We start from the raw sequence: 19754 nt of genomic DNA, 5'->3' as shown, positions 1-19754 counted from the left end.
CATAAATAAAGGGGAAAAAGACCTATAACAATGGCCAAAAAATATGAAGAGACAGTTCACAGAAAAAGAAATGCAAATGGCCCCAAAACGTAAGAAAAGAAACTCAAGCTAGCTCATAATAAGAGATGCAAATTAAAATTACACTGAAGTATCATCTCTCACCATTTGAATGGCAAAGACCCAAAGGTTTTTTACAACATGTCTACTGGTAAGACTGTGGGGTAAAGGGAACTCTCATTACCTGCTGGTGGGAATGCAAAATTGTACAGTACCCACAGAAAGAACCTTGGTGGTATCAAACAAAACTGTAAATCCATTTATCCTTTGACCCAGCAACCCCACTTCATTTCTAGGAAAATAAACTGGCAAGAATACACACATAAATATTCACAAGGCTATTCACTGCAGCACTGTTCATTCAGCTGTCCATTTAGTTAAGGAAAAACTTAACCATTCAGGCTTTATGTTTGATTTGCAAATAAACCCCCATCACCAAAAACAAACCATTCCCATTACAATGTAAAAGCAAAAGACTGAAAATAGCCAGGTAGCCAAACAAATAAAGTTTGATATATTTACACAATGGAGTCTCTGCAGTTGTAAAAGGTACTGAAAAATGTTTATATTAAATATATGGTTTCAGAGTCATCTCTGAAAAATACCAGTAAATGCAAAAAGCAAGGTGGGTAACTACAGTATACTACCTTTTAGAAAAAAAAGGGAAAAAATAGATACATTTGCTTACATTGCATGCTCAGTCACTTCAATCACGTCTGACTCTTTGCAACCCTATGGCTCCTCTGTCCATGGAATTCTCCAGGCATGAATACTGGAGTGGGTTGCCATATCCTGCTCTAAAGGATCTCCCTAACCCAGGGATCTAACCTGTGTCTCCTGCATCTCCTGCACTGGCAGGCAGGTTCTTTTCTGCAGAGCCACTGGAGAAGCCCTTGCTTATATTAAACAGAAACAATATGCACACACACACACACACACACACATATACACATATACACACATCATACATACACACATTTTTACAAAAACATATCCATACACAAACATATATATATATATATATATATCCATGTCTCAGTAGCTAGATATACATACATATCTATATTTTTAAACTTTGTCCACTTGAACAGACCTAGGAACAATGACCAGTCCAAAGGCAAAGAGAATTCCTAACACCTATATTGTGGTCTCTAAATATCAGTTAGAAATAAAAAGATCTGGGACAGGAAACGTACTAGAGAATTCTGAAATATCTTTGTCATACCACAAAGTAAGGACATCCTCAAACACTAGTATAGTTATGTCAAAAGGATTCAGAAGCCGATTTAAAGATTCTCCTCTGGGCCAAAGATAACTTGAATTTCAAAAGAAATAACTGCAAAGGACTATAAACACATGAATTGTGTTAAAATCCATGAGTTCATAATGACACTCTCATTGGTCTTCTTTGAAAGATGTTAGAAAATCAACTCACAATTCTGAACATTATTTAAAATAGAGGGAAGAAAACTGAGCATTAATTGTCCTAGACGGACCACACCCTGAAGTGACCAAATAATTGATGTGGTAAGTCTCTTCTTGATAGAAAAACTCCAGCAACCAAATGCAAAAGAGATGACAGAATATTATCATTTTCCAACCATTTCTGAAATAATATATCTAAGCAATAACCAAAGTGGTTTTTGAAGGGCTTCGGGAAGCTTCCCAATGGAAAGATCAGGCTGACAACACCTAAATCCACCAGTTAGTCTTTCTTTAAAAAAATATTTTTCTATTTATTTTGTGCTGGTTCTTCATTGCTGCATGTCTTCCCTCTACTTGTGCCATGTAGGGGCCACTCTCTTGTTACAGGGCACAAGCTTCTCATGGCTGCAGCCTCTCTTGTTGCAGAGCATGGGTTCAAGAGTGCAGCCTCTAGTTGTGGCTCATGGGTTTAGCTGCTCTGGGGCATGTGGGATTTTCCTGGATCAGGAATTGAACCCATGTCTCCTGCATTGGCAGGTGGATTCTTATCCACTGAGCCACTAGGGAAGCCCCCATCACCACTCAGTTACTCCAGTGAGTCTTAACCACACAAATAAACAAAAAGGCACATGTGCCTCCCCCAGAGCACTTTCTATGAGGTACTCATAGAAACTACCTAATCAAGCTTGCAGTCTCGATCAAACTACAGGAAATATTGGAAACTGAAGAATATAGTGAAGAATACTAAAATGAAGATGAAAACTACAGACTGTAGAGAACCCCACAGAATAAATCTGTTTAACAAATAAACTGCTAGGGAAGAATAAAAAGCGGGAAATTAGAGAAAATGAAAGTTGCTCAGCTGTGTCCACCTCTTTGCAACCCCATGGACTATACAGCCCATGGAATTCTCCAGGCCAGAACACTGGAGTGGGTAGCCTTTCCCTTCTCCAGGGGATCTTCCCAACCCAGGGACTGAACTCAGGTCTCCCACACTGCAGGTGGATTCTTTACCAGCTGAGCCACAAGGGAAGATCAAAATAGAGAAAGGACGTCTATAAAGAAAGATGGATGCATCTTTCAAGTGTGAATATTGTTTGGATTCTGAATAAAATACATTACTCATTAAAAAATATATGGGCCCACCAGGAAAATTTGATTACTGACTAGATAAGAAATTATTGTTAATATTTTTAAGGAATAATGCTTGGCTATATTAAAAGAAAAAAAAGCTGTTCTCATTTAGAAAAATAATCTAGTATGTACAGACAAGATGACATAATGTCTCCAATTTGCTTCAAAAAGAACCAGTAGGTGAAGAGAAGGGAATGTGTATGTGTAGTGGGAAAGGCAGAAAACAGAACTGCCCAGGAGTTGATAATTGAAAGCTTGACTCTTGCTCAAGAGTCAGAGAGCCTGGATTCCACCACTTATCCGCTATAAGATCTTGGTCAAGGTCCGAGAGACCCCTAAACCTCCGTTCTGCTTTATCTATAGAGGTAATAGTCATTTGTTTCAAGCATGAAAGACAATGCATGTAATGTACTTAGCACAGCATCTGGATGCAGGGTAAGCACTCAATATATGTCAGCTTTTATTATTACTACTGTCAAGTATTACCATAATTATTCAAGACCAGGAAGCTAGAGTTAGGAAATGGTGAAAATGGGATAATTTTTGCTGAACCCAAAGCCCAAGTTCCCTCCAATATGTTATAATGCCACCCTCCAGCTCTACCTGGGGTCTCTCAGTAGAGACAGAGGACAAGTAACAATCTATTCTGCAACAACTGTCTCTTTTTTACCACAAACCTGCAGCGACACTGCTACTCAGCCTGGCTTCTACAACTGGCCATCCTTTATAACAACATTGTAACTTACTGCGTCCCTCCCCCATGGATGGCTCCACCTCTAGTAGAAAGTAAACACCCATGTATTTTAACCCCTTTATATATCACTATGCACACTTGTAAATTCACAATGATTAAACATTGTGTAATTCCATCATCCTCCAAGAACATGGCCTCAGACTTTTATTACACCCGGTACTGGCATAAACTGTATAAGGTAAACCTCAGAATCCCAATGTATAAAACTCCAAATCTTGCATGCAGCATAAATATAGTAATTCTATAATGCTAAGTAATGGGCTGGCCAAAAAGTTCATTTGGGTTTTTCCATAATAGCTTGCAGAAAAATCCAAATGAACTTTTTGGCCAACCAATTACCTATGTCTCGATATCTGCCATTAGGTAAATACTTCCACTTCTATTTCTATAACAGAATTGCAAATTCTGAGAAAAACTCTTCAATGCTATTTGTCACTCCTTCGTGTGACAGTGTGAAGCACACACCCATCCTCTCTTCCTGACACCACTTGCCTGGTCTTCTTGCCACGATAGGAGAACCTGCAGTTTTAGTATCCACTATCCTTTCCATCCCCAGCCCATGAAAGTTGGTGTTCCCTGGAACTCAGGGTTCAGTGTTTCCCTTCTATTTACTTTCCCCGAGCAATCTCACATAAAGCTATGTAGCTTCAACTACCACATATTCAAAAACTCTCTCATTCATTTATTCAACAAAAATGTGCTGGGGCCCAATTGTGCGGTAGGTGTTCTGGGGTCACTCTCTCAGTTCCCCTCCAGTCTTTTACCCACACTCACAGGGGAACCATCTATCATGCAAATTATGTCACCCCCTGCTTACAATCTCTCATTGTCTCTCAGTGCATCTTATTCTGGGCTATGAGTCCAAACTCTTGCGCTATGAAACCTTGCACAGTTCATCAGTCTCGTCTTCTATGTGTTCCAAGCCACAACGACCTACATCCACCTGTCTCCACATCAGTGTGTGAACTCTGCTGGAATGCCCAACTTCAGCTTCCTTGCGTGAAGGCTCAGTCGATCAGTCCCTCCGTCCTACCTGACTCTTTGCCACCCCATAGACTGTAGCGCCCCCGGCTCCTCTGTCCATGGGATTTCCTAGGCAAGTATACTGGAGTGGGTGGCCATTTCCTTCTCCAGGGGATCTTTCTGACCCGGGGATCGAAGCCACATGTCCTACTTGGCAGACGGATTCTTTATCACTGTGCCACCTGGGAAGCCACTTCACCTTCCATCGACCCTCAAATCCCTTCATCCCCAAATGCCAGTCTGTGAACTAGTATGCAAATCCACAGTAAAATGAGGAAAAATGGTTAGCAAACCAATGCTTTAGGAAATGTAAACAATACCCTAGGGGACCCTTGTGTGGCTTTTCAGCGTCATCCTAAATATCTCCTTCTCTGTGAACCCTTACGTGACTTCTCTATGTTGAGGGATCTTATATCAATATTTATTGTTCAAACTGGGAGACTTCTGAGGGCAAAGGGTGTCCATTAATAACTATGTTGAGCAATGGGCACAGACCTGGACTGTCCCAGGGAAACAGGGTACCCAGTCAGCCTACCTCTAGACAGAGTCAGCTGCTTTCTCCCCCAGCTTCCAGAGCACCTTGATTCTTCCCCACACACCATGTGCTTGCCTGACACTTCCCATGCTTTTCTGAGAAGTCCACAAAGTCAGGGCCAGGCCTTTCTATCCGTATCTCCAACATCTCTCCTGTGCCAGGCACAGAGATGACACAAAGTATCATCAACATTTAGTACATTATGAGTAAGACAGATTAGACGCTTTAACCTTGGCCAACAAAGGAATCAAAAAATTCCCATTATCTTTTCTCATCCCTGAGAAACTCCACTTCCTCATTTGGTTCAAATGTTTTAAATGGGAGCAAGGTCTTCACAGAGAAAAATTCTAAGCCTCAGACCAATAACCAGTTGTCAATCAACCAACAGCTATTTACTCTGCACGTTGTACCCTTAAGACCCAGTGGCCACGACAGAGCTGATGATTCTCTGGGGTGACCAAAAAATCATGAATCAAGATCAAAACCAATAATGAAAGAAACAAACATCAAATAAGTGTTGCAGGACCTTTTCCCTGGTGGCTCAGTGGCTAAGAATCCGCCTGCCAATGCAGGAGACATAGGTTCTATCCCTGGGTTGGGAGGACCCCTTGAAGAAGGAAATGGCTAACCAATCCAGTATTCTTGCCTGGAAAATCCTATGGACAGAGGAGCCTGGCTGACTACACACCATGGGGTCACAAAAGAGGCAGACACAAATGAAGTGACTTAGCAAGTGCTGCAGGAGTTCATGGACGCTAAGGGAGACACCACTCAGATGGTCAGAGAAGACGCTCTTTGGAGGAGAAGGGATTGGACCTGAAAAGAAGTGGCAGAGGGAGGGAAGCCCAAGGCCAGGTCAGGGGGCGTGTTGGGGCAGCCACCAAAGTAAGAAGAAACTTTGTTTTGGGAGTTGTCTCTAGACTGTCATGGATTCCTGGCATGGAGACCAGAACATCTGAATTTTCAGTAAACACGAAACAAAGAGGTTCCTGGATTCTCACCTCCTTCCTCAAAATAGTAATAGTATCTGCCTGAGACACAGAGATATGTGTGGCTGGCTCCTTTATAACCTTTTAATTGGAAGAACTGTTACAAAATTATCTTAGGAAAATTGCTGTTGGCAGAACTTTCAGATAGAACTGCTGAAGTCACCCTTTGGCATGTATTAATTATCTGTGTCTTTGAAAAGTTCTCTGCAAATCTCAGCAGGGCAGCCTTGCAGCATCTCCTTAGTTCACATCTGGCCTTTCAATCCTCTCCTGAAAGAAATCACAGGGTTAACACAGGGGTTCCCCTAGATTGTAAACAACCAGTACAGGCCTCCATGCCAACCTTGGGGTTCAGGGATAAGCTTTTCGGAGTGCCTGTGATGATAAATACTGCATCTCCTGGACTGCTGAGTGGGTCTCGCCTATGTGTGCGTTCAGTTGCTTAAGTTGTCACCGACTCTTTGCAACCCTGTAGATTATAGCCCACCAGGCTCCTCTGTCCATGGGATTCTCCAGGCAAGAATACTGGAGTGGGTTGCCATTCCCTCCTCCAGGGGATCTTCCGGACTCAGGGATCGAACCCTACTCCACCAGAATCTATGGTGATGGGTATGAAAAAATGTCCCCACACCCTAGCAAAGACTACCAACCCCTCCTTCTCCTTCCTTACCCTACCCTGGCAGGGAAAATCGTATGTCATCAAGGAAGGTGGAAAATGACCTAATATATGGAACTGAAACTACTGCAATGTCCACGGCACTCAAATAAAACACAGATCCATTCAAGACAGGGAGGAATTCTTACTTAAAAACCATTCTCCCTGCTCTGCTTTAAAGCACCTTCTTCCAAAAGCCCTGGAGCCCTCAGGATATTGCGTAACTAGTGCTGGATCTACTTTTGAAGTAGTTTTATAAAAAGACCAATCCAAGTTCGTCATATGTAATGAGTCAATAGGCTGTGTTTTTCCAGTAGTAGTCCTCAGTTTAATACTTTTTCTCCCAATGACCCTACTTACTAATAGGGCCACACAGGTGATAAGCTGATAAGGGAAAACAACAATGTTAGGTCTTAGCTAAAGAATCCTTGCTTAGTAAAAATGTATCTGTGTGTTCAGTTACTCAGTTGTGTCTGACTCTTTGCAACTCCATGGACTGTAGCCTGTCAGGTTCCACGGGATTCTCCAGGCAAGGATACTGGAGTGGGTTGCCATTTCCTATTCCTGGGGATCTTCCCGACCCAGGGATGGAACCCACATCTCCTGCGTTGTGGGTGGATCCTTTACCACTGACCACCAAGGAAGACCAGAAAGTAGGTTCTGGTGTATAGGAGAGCCTTTCGTGGGTGTCATTATGAAAATTTCTGAAATGCTGCTCAACGTATGTTTATCCAATCTTTAAACATAACAAGAATCGCCTAGATATTTCTTTATCTATTATCTAACATAAGATGTAAAAGCTAAGTAAAATGATGAGGCAAAGTGCTTCAGCTATTATTAAAGGGTTTTAAGGGTCTGTAAAAGTCAAAAACATTGTGGAATCAAAAGTGAAAACAAGGACTTCCCTGGTAGCCCAGAGGTTAAGACTTTGCCTTTGAATGCAGGGGGTACGGGTTCGATCCCTGGCCAGGGAACTAAGATCCCACATGCCTTATAGCCAAAAAAAACAAAACATAAATCAGAAGCAGTACTGTAACTGGTTCAATAAAGACTTTAAAAATGGTCCACATCTATATATATATATGCATATATATATGCATATCAATATATATATGCAGTGATGGGATAGGCATATGGTAATAGTTATAGACATTCCTATTCCAGAAGGAAGAAAATGGAACAAACATAGAAAGGAGTTCCTTGTCCTGATGAGTTTCAGAATTTGGCCCAGCATAATCCCTTTCCCTGGTGGCTCAGATGGTAAATGCGGGAGACCTGGGTTGGGAAGATCTTCTGGAAGAGGGCATGGCAACCCACTACACGACTGAGCGACTAACCACAGCACATATATATATATATCTTTGGGGAAAAAGTGAAAACAAAGGCAGAAAGATTCCCAAACTTGAGAATGTTCTAACTCCATTTTTCTACAAGGTATAGAGCATGAGGACTTCAACTCATGAATGCTGTAAACACGTCTGCTGATATGGCGTGAGCCTGTGAAACAGGCAGAGGCAGGCATGGGCTGGGAGATCTGAGAGCTTGATGGAGAGAAGTGGGCGGAGGTAATAAGGGAGGCATGTGGGGCAAAGTAGGACAAGGAAGAGGGGCCCTGAGGGCAGACAGGAGAAGCAGCTGGAAGCAGAAAGCCTACCCTTGTGCAGAGAGGTGGGAGCCGTCAGAGGGAAAGTGGGCCCGGAGACACAGTGAAAGGACTGGACAAGATCACTGCGACACACACCAGCCAAGTCTTACAGCAAAAGTAAGGTGGTGGGAGAAGAAGCAGGAGGCCTATGGATGAACATCTATGGGACAGAAATGCTTCAGAAAGGGGATGTAGGTAAAAGGGACGTCTGGCGAAGCAACGTAAAAGGCAGCCTAGGGAGAGTGAACAGACAGATGCCGGGGCAGAGGCGCAGAATGAATGCTGGCAGGCTGAGAGTGCTCGCTGCATGAGGCAGGTCTCACCTTTGCTTGTTTTACATTATTTTAGAGGGAACAGCAGTGAATATCCATGATGGCCTCCCTTGGGAAAATCCAGTAAACCAAGAGGTAGGGGCCTCCTGAGCTTCACCAGGACCTGTCTCCACTCCTTGATGCAGGCACATTCTGGGAGCGATCCCAGGAGGAAAACCTTGTGTGCTATGACCACAGCACGGTGTCAAGTAAGACAAGGGTACATGAAAGCATTTTGAAAACTATAAAGCACCCTTTAAATATGAAGCATTGTTATTCAATGAATGCCTGGGACAAAAAAAGATGAAGACCAGTCACAATCAGGAGTGAAGAAATATTTGTCAAATATGGATATTATATATATTCCAAATGAAGATGATCCTAAGTAGAAATTCCAGTAGTTTGAGAAGACATTATGCTTGATATGTTTACTTTTCTGTCCAATATTTTTCCACATTGAAAAATCCTACCTGTGGCGTAATATGGAGCTCTTGATAAACTACCGTACTGATTTATGAAAATGGAAATCTGCATCTAATGTATTTCCAAGGAGGTTTTTGACACATTACAGATCTTAACTAATTAGGTGAATTCCATTCAATCCAATCACTCACTGAGTGACTTGCAAGTAAGTGCAAAGTAATCCATCAGCTGCCAAGGAGGCTGCAGAGATGAGCAAGACAGTCTGCCTCGAACTACCTAGTTTGGTCAGTTCATCTTAGCTTCCATTCAGATTGGGGCAGCTGCATCTCCTTTCATAAGTATAGAGAGAAAGCAGTCTTTGACATTATGCGAGAAGCCTGCAACCAAGGAAATGCATTTTCCAGGAACACAGTGAATTAAAAAAATAATAATAATAAAGGAGGGAAAGGCACTCACTACCTGCTGACTGCAGACACTGCTGTGTGTTCATTTCCAGGTTCATCCTTGCCCAGTTGACGTGCAACCACTCTTGTCCTGATTGCATAACCACAGCCATGTCAAGTTGTTTCTTGTTGCCAGTGTAAGTTGTAAAATTAAACTTCAGAACTGAGGGAGTCAAGCTAAATAATTGCCTACTTTAAAAATATGTATGTATATAATTTACATGTCACTTCAGATAAGCTCTTGAATTATGATCTCTTAAAGTCACAACTGTCACCAATTTAAAAATACAGTTTCAGGATAGCAGTTCTCCCTGCATGCACACCTTCTGCCTGAGACCTTCTCTCCTCTTCTCAGTTTTCCAAGTATTTTACATTGATTTATTGCAATCTGCTTTTCATATTTTAACGAGAACCTAATTAATCACAACTTTTACTTCTCTCAAGCTCTTGAGACTTCTATAATTCCAAAGAAGGAATCTAAGATGGCCCAAAATGCACTTGCTGGTGCCTCGCAGGGCTCCAGGTTCTACTGATAAGTTCCTGTGAAGTTGGTGACACCACATGCAGGACCCTCGGTGAATGATATCCTGCCCACTCCTGTTCTAAAGGGAGATGCCAAACTTCTCCTTCTCCAACCTGGGGTGTTTCGTTCCCTGACAGAAAACAGCTACTAGAAAGGGGCCAGGACTCCCCTGGAGGACCAGTGGATAAGAAGCTGCCTGCCAATGCAGGGGACACGGGTTCAGTCCCTGGTGTGAGAAGATTCCACATGCCAGGGGGCACCTAAGCCTGTGAGTCACAAGTACTGAGCCTGCAAACTTCAACTACTGAACCCTCTCACCCTAGAACCTGTGCTCCCAACGAGAGAAGCCAACACAATGAGAAGCCCATGTGTAATGAAGAGTATTAAGACTAGGCCCTGCTCGCGGCAACCAGAAAAACTCCACTTGCAGCAATGAAGACCCAATGCAACCAAAAATAAAATTAATTAATTTTAAAAAAGAAGCACAACTTCCCCTTAAAAAAAAAAGAGGGAGTGGTTTACTAGGAGCCTGGAGCAAGTCACTAAGTAAGTGACAGTCAAGTCTTGCCTGGTCAAAAATCAACACAGCACTGAGGCACCCTCAACCTGGAAATGATACTCACAATGGGGGACATCACCTTCCTCTTGGGTAGAGTAGAGTCACAGCAAATAGTACCAATTAATGAAAAGGCTTTTGATTTATAGCCTGTGATGCTTCAAGAAGCTCAAACCACTGCAGACAGTAGTCTATCAATTCCCAGAAATCCATGTGTGCGTGCATGCTAAGTCACTTCAGTCGTGTCCGTCCGCCAGGCTCCTCTGTCCCAGGGATTCTCCAGGCAAGAGTACTGGAGTGGGTTGTCATGCCCTCCTCCAGGGGATCTTTCTGACCCAGGGATTGAACTGGTGTCTCATTATGTTTCCTACACTGGCAGGCAGGTTCTTTATCACTAGGGCCACCTGGGAAGCCCCCCCAGAAATCCATGCTAGATGATAAAGCGAGATCAGGGATAAAGCACACTTTATCAGGGATAAACTGAGAGGATAAAGCACACAAAAAACACTAGCAAAGAACCCAAAGAACTTGACCAGTGTAATTAAGTCAGCTGAAGAGGGAACCAAAACCTTAGGGTCCTTCAAGGATGAAATATCAGCATTGGCTATAAGACCACCCTACCAACCAGGGCCAACTTTCCTTGGGGAAAATGCCCTAAAGGAGATAAACTTGACAACAGAAACACCCCACTCCTTCTTGAAGCCCTCTGTTCATCCAAGTGCTGAGTCTGCTTGTCTTCAAAGCTTTTCCAAACAGCCATCTTGAGCTGTTGTCAGAAATCGCCAGCCTAGGTTCGATATAGGATCCTTGGGGCTAGTGCACTGGGATGACCCGGAGGGATGGTATGGGGAGGGAAGTGGGAGGGGGTTTCGGGATGGAGAACACATGTACACGCGTGGCAGATTCATGTTTATGTGTGGCAGAACCAATACAATAGTGTAAAGTAATTAGCCTCCAATTAAAACAAATAATTTTTTTTTAAGTCAACATGTTAAAAAAAAAAAAAAAAAGAACCCAGTCTGCACAGCAGGAAACACTAGGGGAGGATTTCCACACTGCATTTCTGATCTGTGAAGTGCTAGTCCCAGCACTGGCTTAATGCAGAGACAAATACACTCAGCTGTCCCATCACCAGCACTTCCTACTTTATAGGCAGCAAAAGAAAAATAACCAAGTCTAAATTAATTTCCACATCTGATCAATTGCGTTTCCAAACAGCCAACACAGAACACGTTCTATTGATTCTACAATCCAGCTCTAGAAGTATGAAAAAGGGGAGAAATTCCCCAACTTGAGCACCTTGGACTTAAAGACCCTTAAGAAACATTACCTTCTCCCCCTAAGAAAGCCATAGTGTCTAGGGCTATACTGCCCTGAATGCGCCCAATCTTCTTTGATCTGGGAAGCTAAGCAGGGTTGGGCCTGGTTAGTACTTGAATGGATGAAAGCTAGAGCACCCCAGACCAACTCTACCCATGATTTTTTTTTTTCTATCCTGATACATCCCAATTCTACCAACAGAAAGATTATTCTCATTAGGTAGAAGGTGAGCCCAGCCCATGAAGTAAGGAAGTGTTCCTAATATCTGTCTGTGTAATGAACGTGTCACTTCCCCGAACAGCCCAACTGTTTCCTTAAAATTAAAAAAAAAAAAAAAAAAAAAGTGCTACATGGAATCTATGGTGTGTCAGTCCCCCTCCCAAAGTCTGAGTCAGAGCATGTGTGTCTTTCCTGAAGTTCTGGGTGACCAAGCTGGCTCCCTTTCAGACTTGCTCCGAGAGCTGAACTTAAGGCTGTCTTCCAGCCACAACAGAAGCAGCTATCTATTTTAAAACAATTTTCCTAACCCACACGCGACTGGAGCTACCTTATACATAGGTAGTCAACGTCCTACCGGAAACCGAACACTTCTATCTCGAACGGTGCCTGTCATCTCCCAGGATTAATGCGTGATTATGTGGATATATTTTTACCTTTGACCGTGCAACTGTTGGAGCGGAGAAAAGCCACCCCAATATTAATCATCGTGCCTGAGCCAATCCAGAGCCTTAGAAAGACAGATGAATGAGAGATGAGAGGGCTTCTCTCTCACAAACAGTAAGCGAGAGGAGGAAAAAAAAAAAAAAATCCGTCGGAGGAGAGGGTGGGGGGCAGGGTGGAAGGCAGGGGAAGGACACCCAGCCGCCGACCAGAGGCAGCTGCAGGCGGCCGCACTTCGCGAACTGCCCGCAGAGGGGAGTGAAATCTTCGCCCGGTACAATAACGGAGCGCCCCACTCCCCGGCTGCCTCGCCTGGGCACGAATAATAAATATATCGAGGTGGACAAACCGCTGCACCGAGACAAATCAGCCCCCATCCCCGAAAGGTCAAAACTTCAGAAATTCGGGGGATCACAGCACCCACACAAACACATAGATCCGTTGGAGCGGAGAGACTCAGAGATTGAGCAAAGGTTCTGCATTTTGGTTTTTGCTTTCAAGCTCTGGTTTGCAAAAAAGTACGGCGGCTACGGGCAAAGCTCGAGAGGAGCAGGAAAGGCTGAGGGCGGCGGTGCTGGGGGTGGGGGGGCCGGTATGGGTAGGAAAGCAGGGGTGTCGAACCCCAACCACCCAGGCCTCAATGTGACGAAAGTCGTCAGCAGCCCCAACCGCATCCCAGCCCCTGCGTCCCGGCCAGCAGACGCCCCCAGCGGCTCCCCCACCCCAGCTTCCTTCCCCGCCAGCCCCGCAGCAGCAGCAGCAGCAGCAGCAGCCCCGGCTCGGGCCGCGCGCCGGCAGCGCCACGACCGCGGCTCCATCCCCGCCGCGCGGCAGGCACCCGCAGGCCTGCCTCCCAGCCCACCCGGGTGCGCCCCGGAGCGGAGCCGGGCCGAGCCGCGCCGCCAACTCCCCTCTCCCCGGGGCCGGCGGGGGGCTCCCGCTTACCTTGGGCGCTCGCGGGGGGGCTGAAGGTGGCAAGCCTCCCGCCCCCCGCCCCGGTCCTCCTGGCGGGTTTTCTTCCTCCCTCCTCGTCTTCCTCCTCCTCCCCACGGTGAGTCCCGGTCTCCCCCTCCTCCCAGAGGCCGGGGGTAAGAGCCCCGAAGCCCCCGAAGCCCGGCCCGGGTGCGTGCGTGCTGGAGGCGGCGGCGCGCGGCCAGCTCTCTCCAGTAACTGAGCGCGGCGCGCGGCTCCCAACTAAAGTGTGAAAGAAGCGGCGGCCGCGGCACGGAACGTCCCCCCCGGGAGTGGGCAGGGAGCGAGCCGGGGCTGGCGGCGAGCGAGCGAGGGAGGGGACCGGGAAGGAGGGAGGGGGACGGAGGGAGGGGACCTCGTCGCCCAGTCACTCACTCGAGGGGCGGGGGCAGCCAGACACTCCCCCAGCGCCGGCCCCTCCCCGCGCCCGGCTCCCGCGCGCGTCCTGCCCCCCGCCTCGCCCCCGGGAGGGGCCTGCGGGGGCCGCGCACCCCGGAGGAAGGGACGGGGATTGCGCGACTGCCAGGGCTGCAGAGAGGAATCGAGGGCGAGGACGGGCGTGTGTGTGTGTGTGTGTGTGTGTGTGTGTGTGTGTGTGCGCGCGCGCGCACCCCGCCGCTGGAGGGGAGACCCCGGCGGGAAAGCTGCGTCCTGGGCCTGACACCCGGGCGATGGCCTGGGAGGAGCCGCTGGACCGCTCGGAGCCCCGGACGGCCCAGCTCTGCTGGAGACCCAAGCCAGACCTTGGGTCCAGCCGAGGGGCTGCGCCTGCTGGAAGCAGGGGAAGGCGAGGCCGGGCATCCGCGCCGCGCAGCCCCTCCCTTCGCTGGACCGGTGGGCGCTGCCCAGTTTCCCCGGCCCGGCGTGGCCACCAACCCGCCTCCACCCTGCCCGGGAGCCGCGGCGCCTGCAAGATGAATGAAGCGTCGGCCACTGGACAGAAGCTGCACTGGGGAGGGAAGGAGACACCGCCTGAGACTTCGCGCCCGGCGCCCCCTCTTTGCCCCTCCCGGCCTCTTGGGACTAAAGGGCGGAGGCCGCGCCTACTGGCGCGTTGGGGATGATTGGGAAATCTACAAAGATCGCCGCCCACCTCTTAACATGCTGGGGTTTTTTTGTGGACACCCACAAGAGGTCAACCAATCTCACCCTCTGGGAAAAAGTTGTTTTCTCCTTTTCCTGGTCATATTGGGTGTTTCGTGTGCGCACTGAATCGATCTTTCAACATTGATAGCGGTCTTTTGTGTGGCTTCCCCGCGCTTCGCTGCTCTTGCATTGCCCTAGACGCGTGAGGAATGCCAGGCCTCCGGAGTGAGGACACCCAGGAAAACAAAAGGGGCACAAAGACCCTCCCTCGGCCCCGTGGATTACACACACACAACGGAATCATTTCTCTCTTTGGGCCAAGATGAAGTTGAAAACCGGAAAAGGACACACTAGAGCTGTGGCAGTGATGAGACACCTAACTGAAAAACAGATTCATGATTTAATGGCATGAGTTAATAACCCACCCATAATAGCGAGGAAGTCAGTCTTTTGGGGAAGGAAAAAAAAAAAAAAAAGGTTTCCCTGTGTTCTCACTTTTCTGATTTAAAAGGCTGGTATCACATTGTTTTTGAAACCCCCTTGTATTCCATTTTAAAATGTATCCATATTTTGTCTTTGGAACCAGAACTCTTTCTAGTCTAGCCTCCTGAAGAGGAGTAGTTTAGAAGGGGTGGTAGGCTAACTAGGATTCCAAGGAGGCACTACCAGCCATCATCTGTTACCTTAAATGACTTCTTTCATTTCTTTCAGCCTTCCTTCCCTCATCTGTAAAATGGGATTGATGATAGGAGTTTCTATCTCATAGGCATGCTGTCAAAATAAAAGAAAAATGAAATGAGGCGGCAGTGTACATAAAAAACTTTGTGTAAAGCCTGACACATGGTATGAGCTGTTCTTTCAAATTATAGTTAAATCTCAAATTTGGTAGGCATTTATTTTTTTTCCTCTTTGCATTCCATCTTAAAGTTGGGAGTGCAAATCCATCTGCTGGATTTATCCAAATGCAGCCAATATTTCTCTGGTGTTTTTAGGTCATTCCTGAAACCATCTCATGGACAGAGGAGGCTGGTGGGTTATGGTAAGATGAAAGAAGTATATAACTAAGATGTGTGTGAGTTTATTTACATAGAATTCTGTATAAAAGGATCCTTGAGGATAACAAGATTTTGTTTCCCCTAGTTCTCTCTTTCCCTCACTAAGCTACCCTGAATAGACTAGGCTCTATAAATGTTGGCCTGTGTTATCATCTCTTTCACGGGTCAGAACAGTGACTGGCAATGCAGACTTCTTGAGGGCAAAGCAATGAGGGTCCCCTCTGAATTGATATCCTCAGAAGTAACAGAAGGTCACAGAGCAAGCACTTCAGACATGTATGAGTTTTAAAAATCCATGCTATGAACTTTTAAAGCAAATTTTTAATTATTCAAAATAAATACATATTCCTTGTAGAAACTCAGCCAAGTATGAAGAAAATAAAAATCACCATAATCCTACACTCCAGAGAGAAGAACTCAATAAGTGCTTCAAATATACCCATTTACCCTTCATTTGTTTCATGATTGTTCAATCAGCAAATGTTTGTTAAGAACCTAGTATAGGGGCTGGACAACTTCCCAGGGATGAGAATACATTGTATGTTCTTAGTGGTATTTGTTTCTCTCTAGAAACTACTCCTGAGAGGCAACACTTTATATGGTAGTAAGGTTCTCAGGATAGTCTACCAAAAGTCTGTGAAAAGAATTCCATAATGAAACTGCACAGCTGGCCAGAAACAATCCAGGTTTTATAGGGCTTGAATCACTTACAATTTGGGGAGCCACCTTTCAGATAAGGAAGATAAAAGTGTAAAAGCCCCTGGGAAGGGCTCATATGAATAAAGTGTCATGGAAACTAAGCCCCTTTTGCCTTTCAGCAAATCCTAGGGCTTCCCAGGTGGCACAGTGATAAAAAGTAAAGAATCTCCCTGCTACTGCATGAGGCACAGGAGATGCAGGTTCCATCGCTGGGTCGGGAAGATCCCCTGGAGGAAGAAATGGCCACCCACTCCAGTATTCTTGCCTGGGAAATCCCATGGACAGAGGAGCCTGGTGGGCCACAGTCCACAGGGTTACAAAAGAGTCAGCTACGATTGAGCATGCACTCACGCAGTAAACCCTCTTCTGCACTGGAATTTCTGTACAAATTAACTGCTTCAATAAACATTGGTTTTGGGGTTTTCTTTTCTTTGCCATACCACACAGCTTATGAGATCTTAGTTCCCCAACCAGGAATTGAATCCACACCCTTGGCAGTGAAAATGCAGAGTCCTGACCACTGGACTGCTAGGAAATTCCCGATAACACTGTTTTAATGTGAAAGTTCATATCTCATTTACTTGGTCCTGGGGTACCTCTCATTTTCCCCCCAAATCTGGATGAGATGGGAATGGAGATGCCCATCAGCACCATGATCACCGTGCACACACACATACTTAACATAGCCACATCAGGGGCAGTCGTACCACGGGTGCTGGGTAAGGGCTGCAGAAGAGAGAGTAGGTAGGGTCCAGTGAGAGGGGAGGGGCAGACAGGATGGGGCACTGAGGTGCTAGAGAGGCTCCTTGGTTACAATAGCACACAGCAAACCACACAGCACGAGTTGCCTGCGCATCTGTTTGGCCAGCACAAGCTAAATCTACTATACATTTAAAAACAGAATAATAGCTCTTGCTGTTGCATGCTTAGTCACATTCGACGCTTTTGTGACCCCATGAACTCTAGCCCACCTGGCTCTTCTGTGCATGGAATTTCCCAGGCAAGAATACTGCAGTGGCTTGCCATTTTCTTCTCCAGGGGATCTTCCTGACCCAGGGATTGAACCAGCATCTCCTGCAATGGCAGGCAGATTCTTTACCACTGAGCCACCTGGTAAGCCTCCTTGCTATTAAGATGACTATTAACTATTAAGATGACTTTTTTTCCACACTTTATTTTATTTACTTTACAATATTGTATTGGTTTTGCCATACAACAACATGAATCTGCCATGGGTGTACATGTGTTCCCAATCCTGAACCCACCTCCCACCTCTTTCCCCATACCATCTCTCTGGGTCATCCCAGTGCACCAGCCCCAAGCATCCTGTATCCTGCATCAAACCTAAACTGGCGATTCATTTCTTGTATGATATTATACATGTTTCAATGCAATTCTAAGCATACTTTTTGAAAACGAAAAACATGAATCACATCCCCATCACAACTAATAAAACCATCCTCTCTTTGCCATTCCACCACCAGAATCTGAGTGTTCCATGTCTTCAAACACTCTTAAGTATAATTTTTTTTAAAAAGATATCTTTATTGCCCAGAATAGTTATGGTTTAACCTTCAAAGTCACTTCATTGAAAACTGGTTTTCTTTTTTATTCCTAAAGCTTTAACTCATAAAATTTGGCTCTATAGAACCATTTATAACATGTTTGAATTCTTTGTTTCTTACATTTCTTTTGAGTAGTCATTGTGTTAGACATTGAGTATTGAATGTGTTTGTATCCCAAAGTTCATATGTTCAAGGCTTAATCCCTAATGCCAATGGTATTGGGAAGAGGTAGGCCTTTGAGAGATGAGGTCATGAGTTGGGGTTGGGGGAGGTGGAGTCCTCATGATGCGGTTAGTGCCCTTATAAGAGAGACCAGAGAGTTCTCCTCTACTCCATCTCTCCCTACCCAGAACACAAGGTGGCCTTGGAAAGTGGCCTTCCCAAGAACTTGACCATCCTGGCACTTTGATCTCAGACTTCCAGACTCCAGAAAAGTGAGAAATAAATATATATTGAGAAATGGAGTATTTCCTGCCATGTCAGTAAACAATGGTGTTACAGTCATCAGCGATTCCTACCCTTTAGGGCACTCAGGAAAGAGAAGAATACCTGTGTGGTCTGGTAGCTATCAGGCTGCAGCCACTCCCTACGGAGAGCACTGAGGAACTCAGGATGTTAAAAACACAAGATAGAGGCTCCAGGACGGCTGAGATGCACACGAAACAGAAGAGTTCAGTGACCCCAGACACTTGCACCTTCCCATACATAGACAAGAGTTAAATTTCTTAACTTGGGACTTCGGGTTTTCCTTAATTCACAAAAATACTTTTGATGTTCAGACTAGCTTTGACTGTGTGGATCGCAATAAACTATGGAAAATTCTAAAAGAGATGGGAATACCAGACCACCTGATCTGCCTCTTGAGAAACCTATACGCAGGTCAGGAAGCAACAGTTAGAACTGAACATGGAACAAAAGACTGGTTCCAGATAGAAAAAGGAGTACATCAAGGCTGTATATTGTCACCCTGCTTATTTAACTTATATGCAGAGTACATCATGAGAAACGCTGGGCTGGAAGAAGCACAAGCTGGAATCAAGACTGCTGGGAGAAATATCAATAAACTCAGATATGCAGATGACACCACCCTTGTGGCAGAAAGTGAAGAGGAACTAAAAAGCCTCTTGATGAGAGTGAAAGAGGAAAGTGAAAAAGTTGGCTTAAAGCTCAACATTCAGAAAACGAAGATCATGGCATCCGGTCCCATCACTTCATGGGAAATAGATGGGGAAACAGTGGAAACAGTGTCAGACTTTATTTTGGGGGGCTCAAAATCACTGCAGATGGTGAAATTAAAAGACTCTAACTCCTTGAAAGGAAAGTTGTGACCAACCTAGATAGCATATTGAAAAGCAGAGACATTATTTTGCCAACAAAGGTCCGTCTAGTCAAGGCTATGGTTTTTCCAGTGGTCACGTATGGATGTGAGAGTTGGACTGTGAAGAAAGCTGAGTGCTGAAGAATTGATGCTTTTGAACTGTGGTGTTGGAAAAGACACTTGAGAGTCCCTTGGACTGCAAAGAAATCCAACCAGTCCATCCTAAAGGAGATCAGTCCTGGGTGTTCATTGAAAGGACTGATGCTAAAGCTGAAACTCCAATACTTTGGCCACTTCATGCGAAGACTTGACTCATTGGAAAAGACTCTGATGCTGGGAGGGATTGGGGGCAGGAGGAGAAGCGGACAACAGAGGATGAGATGGCTGGATGGCATCACCAACTCGATGGACATGAGTTTGAGTGAACTCTGGGAGTTGGTGATGGACAGGGAGGCCTGGCGTGCTGCAATTCATGGGGTTGCAAAGAGTCGGACACGACTGAGCGACTGAACTGAACTGAACTGAACCTGCTCTTTGTTCCAAACTTCTATATAACCTGACTGCTTCCTCCTCCCTCCCTCTCCTCGGGGCAGTTCTCTCAGGGCT

The 19754-nt window shown here is 45.6% G+C and overlaps 1 protein-coding gene across 1 annotated transcript in view; it reads right to left on the bottom strand.

The window, feature by feature from the left end:
* The window catches only part of C12H1orf21 (chromosome 12 C1orf21 homolog), a 241062-nt gene extending 227107 nt beyond the window's left edge, over positions 1 to 13955 (bottom strand). Inside the window, exon 1 of the mRNA XM_069546295.1 lies at positions 13399 to 13955. The gene's annotated coding sequence lies outside the window, so the exon portion shown is untranslated. The remainder of the gene's footprint in view (positions 1 to 13398) is intronic.
* Positions 13956 to 19754: the final 5799 nt, after the last annotated feature.

The sequence above is a fragment of the Ovis canadensis genome, chromosome 12, assembly GCF_042477335.2.
Source record: "Ovis canadensis isolate MfBH-ARS-UI-01 breed Bighorn chromosome 12, ARS-UI_OviCan_v2, whole genome shotgun sequence".
Classification (NCBI taxonomy): domain Eukaryota; kingdom Metazoa; phylum Chordata; class Mammalia; order Artiodactyla; family Bovidae; genus Ovis; species Ovis canadensis.
This window is presented reverse-complemented; position numbering and strand designations above follow the sequence as displayed.